Source organism: Lactuca virosa, chromosome 7, assembly GCF_052849685.1.
Source record: "Lactuca virosa cultivar CGN04683 chromosome 7, Lactuca_virosa_CGN04683_v6, whole genome shotgun sequence".
Lineage (NCBI taxonomy): Eukaryota > Viridiplantae > Streptophyta > Magnoliopsida > Asterales > Asteraceae > Lactuca > Lactuca virosa.
This window is the reverse complement of record NC_136432.1, coordinates 13,953,110-13,965,484: the sequence shown is the minus strand read 5'-3', so window position 1 is coordinate 13,965,484 and position 12,375 is coordinate 13,953,110. Positions and strand designations below refer to the sequence as shown.

The window sequence follows — 12,375 nt, the reverse complement described above, 5'->3', positions numbered from 1 at the left end:
TTGCCCAACTGCAAACAGAATCGGTTTACAGAAAAGAAAAATAAAAGCAGGAAAAATTCCCATATTGCCCCTGCTGTGGAAAATAAAAACAGAAAAGAGATGACTATTTTGCCCTTGATTTGGGTCTCTAGCATACCAGAAAATGGGTCAGATTACATGCATTTGACTATTTTGTCCTTGGTTTGATAAACAAAAAATGGGACAAGAATACACAATGCAATATATAGAACAGTTATACCACTCCATTAACAATATAGCAGGAATATAAACATGTTAAAAGGGGACATGCATTACAAAAGGCTAGGAATACTAAGTTCCAAGTATCAAAAAAACATCACAAACGGCTAGAGTTTTGTCCCATTCCAGTTCATAAATATACTGTTCTAAATTAATGACAGGTTTGTCCTGTGTAGATCCACTTTCATCCTTATCAAAAATTGGGTTTCGGAGCTTGATCTTAATAATCCTTTCAGATGGTTTTCTTGGTTTGAGATTTGTATGAATAATAGGCACATTAGTTGCTATCCCGCAATCAACCATATGAAATAGATCTTCCAAATTAGCTGCACAAAATTTAAAAGTATTACATTTAATAAGTTGTGACTGTTGGTTTAAATTTAATCACTTACTTCTTGTGTCTCTAAGAAAATAAGAGCTAAAGTATTCTGTTCTGAATATTTTAAATACCACCCTTCAGCTTATTTGCAAATAAATGGGGCATTACTTTATTGATTTCGAATCTAGACTCTGCACTAGCAAAATCCTAATTTCTTACAATTGGGCTTCAAAAGACAAGTAAGCTTTGCCAAAGGGAAACATCACCAGGCAATTTGCCATTATTACAACAGAAAATTAAAGCTTCTCCATTATTAGTGTTTAGCTTACCATTATTAGTGTTTAGCTTACCCTTCTGGTTCAAAATAATCATAAATAGATAATCAAGTTTGTGAATTGAAAGATATAGGGGAATTAAGGAAATACATGATGGATTATGTACTATCCAAAGGAAAATAGAAAACTGAAATAATCAAAATTCCGATCCCCTGTTGATGAACAAACAAACGATTATGATATGATTTATAATTAATAAGATACAATTTGTCTAACAACATGTGAAACTAACGTGTAAGAATGTGCCTTAGCAGTTACCTGCCTACACAACTACAGCGAGGCCTGAAGCAGCGAGAAGTGCAGAAGATGAAGATCCAATGGCAACAAGACCGAGAAGGACAACGAGTGAAAACTACAGAGCGAACGGCGACAAATCGGATGGTAAACGGCATGTCAACGAGGCTAAACTCAAAAGAAGAAGTAGAAGAATGAGATTGCAGCTTCTGGATATATATATATATATATATATATATATATATATATATATATATAGTCGATCAATTTTAACAATTTACATAACATAAGGACCAGTTTGGAAGGGGAAAAAGACAAATAAGTAAAGGATTAGCGTCTTATAACATTAAGCCATGAATAATTGTCTACAGATTAAGTGTTTAACCTATTAAGCCCAATAAGTCAAAAAGAAACAACCCTTTAGCATTAAATTAACCTTATTATCTACTTTGATCTCTACATTTGTATGCTATTGCGGCTTTGGATTTGGAAGTAAAAGATCCACCCAGTTATTTTGGTATAACTATAAACATTAAATAATGATCAAAAAATAATATTTTTGAGTTATGCACATAAGTTTATATTACAAAAATACTTGTTCTTACCTTTAAAGAGAAGTTGAATTTGTCGCGATCCTTTTCCAGAATTTGAAATAACTCTGAAGTGGCAAGTGGGGTAAGTCCAGGATCGTTTTTAGATCCATAAATAGTAAAAGTCTTCCCACTAACAGTTTGACCATATGCAAATATCCACACGTTATAACCATCAATGGTTGATTGTACGAGATACTGCATTACACAAACATTTAAAACAAATAATATTAACATTTTATATAATAATAATAATAATAATAATAATAATTGATAACTATTTATTCTTTGAACTTACCCTTGTGTCATTGAAAACATCTTTTTGAGTGGCACTTCCATCAAACACACGATCATAAAAATGTTTTTTAATCATTCCGTCTCTTCCTACATGTTGAACTGTAAACTCATCAACACATGTAACCACATCGTTTTCTTTGTGAGTCCTTTCTTTTGGTGTCAAGGGCCTTAATCGGCAGTAGACTCTGATCTTGCCTTTCATATCTGTAATAGCAAAAATATTAAAATTATATTTATTAAATAAAATATCTTAAATAAAATAAAACTTTAATTTATACCTTCAATAGTATTAAAGTTTCGTTTTCGTAAAACCGTCTCCTCTTTATAGAGAACCTTATATTCAGCCAACTAACTGTGTTGCTTGCATCTTCAATATTTCATCATCTTGCTCATTTTTCCTATCGATATCCTCGAAGAAGAAAAAATTTTATCAAAATTTTATAAATTATATCATAGTTGAGATATATTTTTTACCCTTTATAGCTATTTTCCAATTTTGGTCCCGAAAAGGTTTTTTTTGCAATTCCAGTCCTTATCTGAGGTTTTGTAAAGTTTTTGCAAAATCAGCTAAAATGAGGGACCATAAATGTAATTTACTCTTATACCAAAGATGACATAAATAAATTACCTCTTTCGTTTCTCTTAAATACTCGAATTCTGTATGCAAATTTGATAACTCATTATCTTGGATTGCAAATCTAGACTATTGGCCAATTTTTGTGTGAGCTCTACTACTTGCTTCTCAAGTTCAGAAATTCGATGCTTTGTCATCTTTCTTTCTTGTTCTAAATCTTTCTCAAGCGTTCGTATCTAATAAATTATGTAAACCATGTTAATATACGCAAATGCATAACTAAATATGAATAATTAAAGAAGATAAAACTTAGATTATAACCTCATCAACTTTCTTCTTTTCAAGTCTTGAAATTCTTTCTTCCAATATCATTTTCTCATTCAACAATTTCTTCTTGTTTTCTTCAGTTGCATGCAACTCTGAGTTACATGTTCTTAACTCATCTTGGATCTTTTGTAAAGCCTATGGGCATATCATCAAGTGATTGATTAAGAATAATAGAATTCAATAAGTCAAAAAAAATCAAGAGTAGATAATAGAAATTGTACCTGAATATCAATAATTTTTGCAATTTTAGTCCCTGTTCTAAGTAAAATGACTATATTACCTATTTTCAAAGTTTTTTTTCAAAAAAAAATTATATTTGGTATATGATTTAACTCTAAATGTTATATTTGGTTTAGTTGTAAATGTTTATTATTTTATTTTATTTTGGTGTTTGATAAAAACATAGTTAAGAATTCAAAATGTATATATATATATATATATATATATATATATATATATATATATATATATGAATTCAAAATGAATACAAACCTGATTAGTTTCCTCAACTAATTCCCTTTTGGTATTATGACAAATATTGTACATGTTTTTGAATATCAGTGTTATCAGAGTTTTGTCTTATCACAGCTTCAAGCATATGTGTTTCAAACACAACAACTATTTCGTCAGGCTTTATTTGAAACAAAAAATAGTTTATAGTTAGGATAGGAGTATTAAAATAAAGAAATAAGAAAAGTCAAAATGGTCAAACCTTTTTAGTTTCAAACAAAACTACGCAAGACATGATCAACACTCATCTTGCAAAGCATATCAGTTTTTGTGACAGCAAAATGCAGTATTTTTTCTGCTGCAACAGAACATATAAATTTTTTGGTAACTTGACAAAAAAAGTGAACCTATACACAAACAAAAAATTATGTTCAGGTTATATATAAAAAAATAGGAAAATTATATATAACCACGTTTTATTCAGAATGTAAATTTAGAACCTACCTCACATTCATTAATGCCCGGTGTGATTCTTTCAGGTAATAGTCAAATAGGGTCTTTAATTTTGGAAACATTAAAGAAAACCGAATACTCATATGGAAGCATCCTTATGATCCTCAAAAACTCTTGTCTTTCATCTTTATTTGTTAAATTTACCTATACAAACAGATAAAGGAATTGATTATAATAAATTATAATGAAACAGTAGGATCTTCACAACTATATAGTGGACATACGGGAGTGCTTTTTAAAACAGGGAATAGTATTGATGCTCAGGTGTTACCATGGAACCATAACGACTACGTATATCTGATTCTCATTCATTTTTATCACGAGTTATTGCAATTTGTCATGGTAGATATCGCTCCAACCAGTCACTACAAAAAACTTAAAGATTCTTAAAATGCTTGATTGAATGAATAAAACAAAATTAGAAAATTTTAATATATAGATAACTAACGTGCATAACTCTAATTTAGTAACAAATCATTTTTCAACCAAACTTACAATGCTGACAGCTTTGCAGAATCCTCCTTTGCAACCGGATAATTACCCAAGATGTTGACCCTATCTTGGGTAACTATCGGGTTAGAAAGGGGGATTCTGTAAAGGTGTCAGAATTTCAAGTTTGGTTCAAAAATGATTTGTTACTAAACCAGAGTTATGCACGTTAGTTATCTATCTATTTCTTTAAATTTTCTAATTTTATTGTATTCATTCAATCAAACATTTTTAGAATCTTTAAGTTTTGTTTAGTGACCGGTTTGAGCGATATCTACCAAGAAAAATTGCAATAACTCATGATAAAAATGAATGGAGTCGGATATACATAGTTGTTATGGTTCCATGGTAAGACCTAAGCATCAATATTATTACCTGTTTTAAAAAGCATTCCCAAACACCCCATTATGTAGTTTTGAAGATCCTACAGTTTCATTATAATTCATTATAATTAATTCATTTATCTGTTTGTATAAAGAAATCTAACAAAAGAAGATGTAAAACAAGAGGTTTTGAGGATCATTAGGATGCTTCCGTATGGGTATTCGATTTTCTTAATGTTTCCAAGATTAAAAACCTCATTCGACTATTACCTGAAAAAATCACACTGGGGATTAATGAGCGTAGGGAATGTTCTAAATTTTCATTCTGAATAAAACGTGGTTATATATAATTTTGCTATTTTTTATATATACCCTGAACATAATTTTTTGGTTGTGCATAGGTTCACTTTTTTTGTCAAGTTACCAAAAAATTTATACGCTCTGTTGCAGCAGAAAAAATATTGCATTTTGCTGTCACAAAAACTGATATGTTTTGCAAAATGTGTATTGACCATGTTTTGCGTGTATTTCTGTTTGAAATTAAACAGGTTTGATCACTTTGACTTTTCTTATTTCTTTATTTTAATTATGCTATCCTAATTATAGTCTTTTTTTTGTTTCAAATAAAGTCTGACGCAATAGTTGTTGTGTTTGAAACAAATATGTTTGAGGGTGTAATAAGCCAAAACTCTGATAATGTTGTTATTCAAAAAATATGTACAATATTTATCAGAAGCTCTTGAATATGGCTGTAAATGAACCGAACGTTCAGCAAACTACTGTTCGTGAACCGTTCGGCGGGAAGTTCGCTTATGTTCGTTTATTTAATAAATAAACGAACATGAACACAAATTCTCGTTCGTTTAGTTAAACGAACGAACATGAACAATGATCTTGTTCGTTCAATTATGTTCGTGAACATTCGTTTATGTTGTTCGGTTATATTTGTTTATGTTTGTTCATATAAGTTCTTTTAATGTTCATATATGCTTAATTGTATTTGATAACATTAATATATTATATGCTCATTTATGTTCATATATGTTTGAATTATGTTTGTTTATCTTTGTTCATTTATGTTCGTTCGTTTATGTTCATTTAGCATGTTCACGAACATAAACGAACAAACATGAACAATGCAATTTGTTAAACAAACGAACATGAACAATAAAACTCGTTCGTGTTCGTTCATTTGTCTGGCTAACTTAAACGAACGAATATGAACAAACCCCGTTCGTGTTCGTTCGGTTTGTTTACAGCCCTACTCTTCAGAAAGTGAAAAGACTGCAAAACAAGTGAGTAATTTGGTTTCTTTGTTAATAAAGTATATTACAAATTTGGTCCTATTAATATATTGGTAATTTACTTGCTATTTATTGGCTATGGTTAGGGATGAGCAAAGGAACCGACCCGGCTGGAACCGGCCTGGGAACCAAACTTGGTGGAAAATAGGAACCGAACCGGACCGCCGGTTCTGGTTCCGGTTCTTGCCGTGTCTTCAATGTTGGAACCGGTCCTCGAGAAATAGCAATATATGGTTCCGGTTTTTGCCGGTTCTACCGGTTCCGGTTCCTGCCGGTTCCCATCTCGTTATACAAATGTTATATATTTATAATGTTTGTTATTATTATTTTGGTATAATTATTACAATGGCATTTCCATCTCGTTATTTGCATATAGTAAAGGAAACTAAAATCATGTTTTTAGAACCATTACCAAATTATATGCAACAAGTTTTTAAAATAACAAATGTTAAGTTTCATTTTTATTTGTATTACTTCAACGAATAATAAACTTTTTGTTTTAAAGAAGTTATGCAAAAAGCTAAGTTCACATGTTTTCTTACTTCAACCAATGAATATGACTTGTTTTTATATATTAATATGAAGTTGCATTCAACAGCATAACAATTCATAGTATTCTTCATCAAACCAAAAAAAGAGACAATCAAAATAGACTCAATTGCTAACCATAACATGGATCATGATTTAGATCTTGAAAAACATAGTCAAAGTCACCAAGTCTAAAAACAATTGCAACTTCATAGTTTAATCAATTATTTGTCTTTCATAATTGTAATGATTAATGCAAAATTGACGAAAAAAGGAGGAAAGTACAACTATTTTCAGAGAAGGATCGTTGCAATTGATTATCAATTTGAAATTTGATTTTATTGTTTTGTTTTGTGATTTTGATCAACCTTTGACCTACCAACTCCTAGGAGAAAGGGGTAGACATTGGCGAAATAACTAGTCGGAAAATTAAATCAATAACATGGGTACATCGTCCGAAAATCCTCCCTGACACGATCAAAAAACCAACGAATCAGCAAAAATAACGATTATCAAATTGAAGAAATAGCTACAGATCTCACGAAATTTAGGTTTAATAACACATACATGAAAATGAAGAAAGCACTAGCAGGCCTTTTCGGTTTGTTAGGATCCTTTGCTTCCTTAGCCTTCATCGCCGGACCTTCTTCGGTGCCGGCGCTGGTTTCTTCTTCACGGCAAACCTAATCACAGATCGGAAAAACGGAATTAATCAAAACTATCAACAGATTATGTTTACATAAAACGAAAACAGCATAAAAATACCATATCGTGAACACAGATGAAGCTTCGATTGGGCCGACTGACTAAGAAAGTAGTCGCGATTGTTGGCCTTCGACATTGACGAGAGCGACAACTCGAAGAAGGGAGTGTAGCGAGGGTGGCGGCGTTTTTTTTTTGGTAATAATGAATCCCTAAAACCCTAAAAACGATTTAAGGTATAAGTTCTTTATTCCTATTTTGTTAAAAACAAAATCACAAATATATAAAAACTAAAAATATATTTTTTTTTAGAAAAAAGCGGGTATCCGTTGGTTCAGGTTCCGATTAACCGCCGGTTCCGAGTATCCGGTACTGGAACCGGAACCGGCGGGTATCCAGCATGTATCGGTTTTGTAAAAATGAGAATTGGAACCGGAACTACTTAAGGCGGTGTTCCAGTTCCGCAACTTTAGGAACCGAAACCGAAACCGCTTAAGGCAGTTCCAGTTCCAGAACCAGCAATTCCGAGACAGTTCCGATTCCGAAAGCAGGTACCAGCTTCCGCTGCTCATCCCTAACTAAAATGAGTTAAATTCACCTTATTTTTTTTTGAGTAAATTACATGTTTGGTCCTTTTTTTTTGTTTTTTAGTATTTTTATTTTTTTTGAAAGTATAACATTTATCTTGCTCCCTAATTCAAACTTTTGTTACACATTTGTTTTTATTAAAGCATAACATTTATCTTCTACTGCAACCTTCTACGATTTGAGTCCTTAAACGTCAAATATAGTACAAATTGACTATATGATTCTATTCGGTAATTTTAAGTTATAATTCTATGTGATTTATGCATGATTTTTTGTAATACTTAATTGTGTTGTGAATTATGAGTGGGTTATGGAAGTCTTTCTAACTCAATTATGTATGTGCTTTTAGAAGTTTTTTTTTGTTGGTTAAAAAGTATTTGCGGATTTGTTTTTTCTAAAAACGGGAAAGAAAAACAACCACCATGGTTATTATTGTTGTTGTGGGCATGATTAGGTGATGTGTCAGCCGATGTATCAGATGGTTTTTGAGTGACTAAAGCAATTTGTTGGGTCAAAAATATGGTTTATACTTTGTTTTTCTAGGAAAATGTAATTTTATGTCTAGGACCGTAAACAGCTTGGTGTTTACGGTCGTATACGTGTTTACGGTTGTGTTTACGGACGTAAACAGGTTTACGGCCGTAAACCCATTTACGGCCCATGTTCACCAAGCCCATGTTTCTTATGTATAAATATAGGTGTAAGGGGTGAGGAGTAGAGTGATGAACACAGAAGGAGTGTACGAAATAGAGAGAAGAGAGGAGTTTTAGTGTGTGTAAGTGTGTGAATCTTGTGTAAGGGAACTTCATTCAAATCAATACATTCAAGATTCATCATCTTCTTCTTCTCCTTCTCTTCTATTTGATCTGACATCATCCAATTGATTGGGATTCCGCACCATCAATTGGATCTGATTGATACACAAGCAGATTAGGGACTTACAATTGGTATCAGAGTTTGGATTGTATCAGTCATTTTTGTCAGATCTGAAGCATATTTGATCTTATTTTTGAAAAATTCCTGCGTTTTTGGATAGATCTCTGAAAATTAAGGGGGGTTTGTTCTTCGCGTTTTTCATAAAAACGGGTTTTTGATTGAGTTTTGGAGCAAAAATGGGCAAAAATCGATGTTTTTGGTCGTAACCAGCGAGGGGGTGGCGGCCAGCAGCTAGGGTTTCCGAGGAGTTTACGGTCCGGAGTCGGAGTTTACGGCCGGAAACGGTTTACGGTCCGAGGCCTCGGAGTTTACGGTCCGAGTTTACGGTTCGGAGTTTACGGCTCGCACGTGTTCGGTCTCGTTTACGGTCAGCAGCATCTTCGCACCAGGTCCTCGCATCGCGTCGTCGGTCTTCGCACCTCGCCTCGTTCAGGAGCCTCGGTCTCGCACCTCGCCCTTGCACGTCCTCGCAAGCTGCAGTCTTCGTCCTCGCACATTAAAAAAAACAAAGGTGGATTTGGGGGTGCCGGGGATCGAACCCGCGACCTCTGGTTCATCAGCAACACGTCTTACCAGTTGAACCAACCAGCAACTTGTTACAAGCATTTCGATTTTAACTTAAAACCACTCCCAGTCGCACCAAATTTCGCATTTCAACATTTTTAACCCCAAAAATTAATTTCTTTCATTTTTAAATTTCTTTTTCATCTAAAAATTTTAGTTTTTAAATTTTGACTTTTTACTTAAAATTTTGACTTTGACTTTTAAAACTTGACCTTTGACTTTAAACTTTGACTTTCTCGTTTAACTTTTAATTTTCAAATTTAGCTTTTCGCTTTGACTTTTAGTTTGACTTTTGAGTTTGACTTTTTAAATTTGACTTTTGAGGTTGACTTTTGAGTTTTTAGTCAAAGGGCATATTTCATTAAAAAAATAATAAAAAAAAAAATAAATAAATAAATAAATGAGTTCTTCAAACGTTCCAATCAATGAAGTTTCATGTAATCCATCTTGTAAAACTACGATTAAGTTTCTTCGGGAACAAATTGATCTATTAAAAAGAGAAGTTGAGGACCTGAGATATTAAGGATATCAACTCAGGAAAGGACAGAAACCCCTTAAGGCCCAGTTAGAAACAAAAATAAAAGATTTTAAAAGAATTCAAACAGAATACAGTGAAAAATGTGAACTTTATGATTATGTTAAGAGACAAAATGATGAGTTAATTACCGAGCTTGATACATTAAAAAGACAATTTGATACTGCAAATTTTGATTTTAGAAAAATTGATGGATCAAGCGAGGTAGTTGCCAACATGATTGATCATTGCATGCAGTTCAAACGAAACCAGCTGAAGGGTTTAGGATACGATAGTGTACCTCCTCCTTATAATCACACATATCAGTATCAACCCTTGTCTAAAGATGAGATTGCCAACGAACCATTCATGGTTTATGGCAAGCCATCTGGTTTTGTTTCAGGAGGATTTATTAATGTTGAAAGTACTAACGTTTCTACTTCCCCTTCAGATCAATCCTTAGATCAGTCAAAGCACAAAGTTGAAGGATCTGTTTCTGATAACAAAACTGAGCCTGAACCTGATGTTTCTGTTTCCAATGAACAACCTTCTGTTTCTGATATTAAAATTGATGATACATCTTGTGATGATTTTGATGCTTTTGCATCGGATCATGTTGAGTTAAATTTTTTTGACATATTTGATTATTTGTTTGAAAATTCTTATGTTCCTATTTCTAGCACATCTACTTCATGTGCAGGTAAAGTAGCAGAGTATGAGAACAAGGAGAACACCACTGAACAAACCAACATCTCCTTGAGCCCTGAATCTGTTGCTTCGAACTCAGCTGCTTCTGATCAACCTGCTGTTGAGAAATACAGGCCACCAATTCCAGTGAAACAGAGTGTCTGTTGTAATTGTGCTTGTAGGAAAAATAAGAGACAGGGCAAGGATACGCCACCAGGGGCAGGAAGAAACAACTTCACAGTGAAGAAAAAGAGATGTTTTCACTGTGGAACACGTGGACACATTGCCCGAAACTGTCCAAATCGTGCATACGTTCCCTACTACGCACAAGGATGGCAAAACGCGCCAAGAGGGAAATATTCCAAAAGAAACCCCTCAAGGTCACGTTCAGACAATGATGACTGGAACTCGCAGAAGGCCAGGAATCCAACTCCCTAGGGCAAGAAGGGAATGTCGGCCAAGAAGCCCAATCCAAGAGATGCTCCCGTGAAGCCAAAATCAAATTCATCTCAACGGCCGACATCAAGATCAAAAGCAAGTACTGAGCCACCCATCGGATCGAAAAAGAAATGGGTCAAACCCGACTACAGATGGGTTCCAAAGGCTCACTCTCCCAAATCTTCTAACGATTCTAATTTTTCTTCATCTTCTGTTTGTGATAAACAGGATATGTCATGGGAGAGAGTACCATGCAAGGATGACAAATGTCAACCCAGTTTCAAGATGGACTGGGTTCCAAAGACCAACTGATCTCGCTCTGTGTCGGAGCAGCTATGGAGGCATATCATCAGACTTCGGTTTGTTGGTAGTGGCTGTTCCAGGCACATGATAGGGGACATCTCTCAACTGTACAACATTCATAACTTTGTTTGGGAGTATGTGTCCTTTGCGGGAAGGGAAGAAAGGAAGGGATCACTCATGGGGTTAGTGCTTAACGATGTGAAGAGTTTTTGGATCTGTTATGAGATTACGCGTGTTGTTCTCAGACCTTCTGGATGCAAATTCAATCGGTGACTTACGGTTTGAGTTTTCTTCTTTATACTCCTGAGTTTTTCGTAAGCTGATTCGCTTTAAAGACTAATTTTTGTTTTAGGATAGTTTAAATTTGCGCATTTACTTTCGTTTCTCTCCTATGCACAAATTTAGGGGGAGAAATAAAAACAAAACAAAAATTAGAAAGTTTTAAAAAATCCAAAAACATTAAAAAAAATCAGAAAATCCAAAAATATGTTGTTAATGGAATGTGCTTGCATGAGATGTTTTGGGAAGTGATATAATCATGTGATAACAGGCAATCTGAATCTGTATAAGGGACTAAATCTGAATTGTCTAGACTCTGTGTTCGATGCGCTGGTAGGCACGAAAGATTAAAATGGACTTGACTAGGCAGAGTTGAACTTTAGGAATTCAAAGACTTGACAAATCTTGACCTAGATAGATCCGTTTAGCCTGACAATACGACGCTCAGATAGGCTGAGCAGGGAGATAAACACGGGAATCTACTGGTTACACTAAAGAACTCGTATCTGGAACTGTGGATTAACTTTTCCTCGATGTGCGGATTCTGTCCTTAATTCTGGTATTGATGGGGTGACTGGGGAATTCCGATAAGTTAGGTCTGTAGAAGATTATTTTCTTTCTCTCTATCTGTTAGTCATATGTTGCCTCCTCTGCGTGATTGAAATACATCCGACACGGACTGCAACATATGCAATTCTATTTCTCTGCATCTTCTATCTATGCAATTCTTTCTATCTGTTAGCCATATACTGTCTCCTTTGCGTGACTCATAATTCGACCTGGTACACAGTATATGCATCATTCTTTTTCTCAATCCCTCTAAAACTTCAGTTAGCCATATGTT

The 12,375-nt window shown here is 33.9% G+C and overlaps 1 pseudogene across 1 annotated transcript; it reads right to left on the bottom strand.

The window, feature by feature from the left end:
* Nucleotides 1-222: 222 nt before the first annotated feature.
* LOC145125466 (kinesin-like protein KIN-14E) lies at nucleotides 223-7,426 on the bottom strand (annotated as a pseudogene). Its single transcript, XR_013716008.1, has 9 exons — nucleotides 7,286-7,426; nucleotides 7,088-7,203; nucleotides 3,406-6,988; nucleotides 2,908-3,048; nucleotides 2,641-2,822; nucleotides 2,291-2,421; nucleotides 2,014-2,216; nucleotides 1,731-1,913; nucleotides 223-563 (listed from the first exon to the last, which is right to left on the bottom strand). The product of XR_013716008.1 is annotated as a kinesin-like protein KIN-14E (transcript).
* Between the last annotated feature and the right edge of the window lie 4,949 nt (nucleotides 7,427-12,375).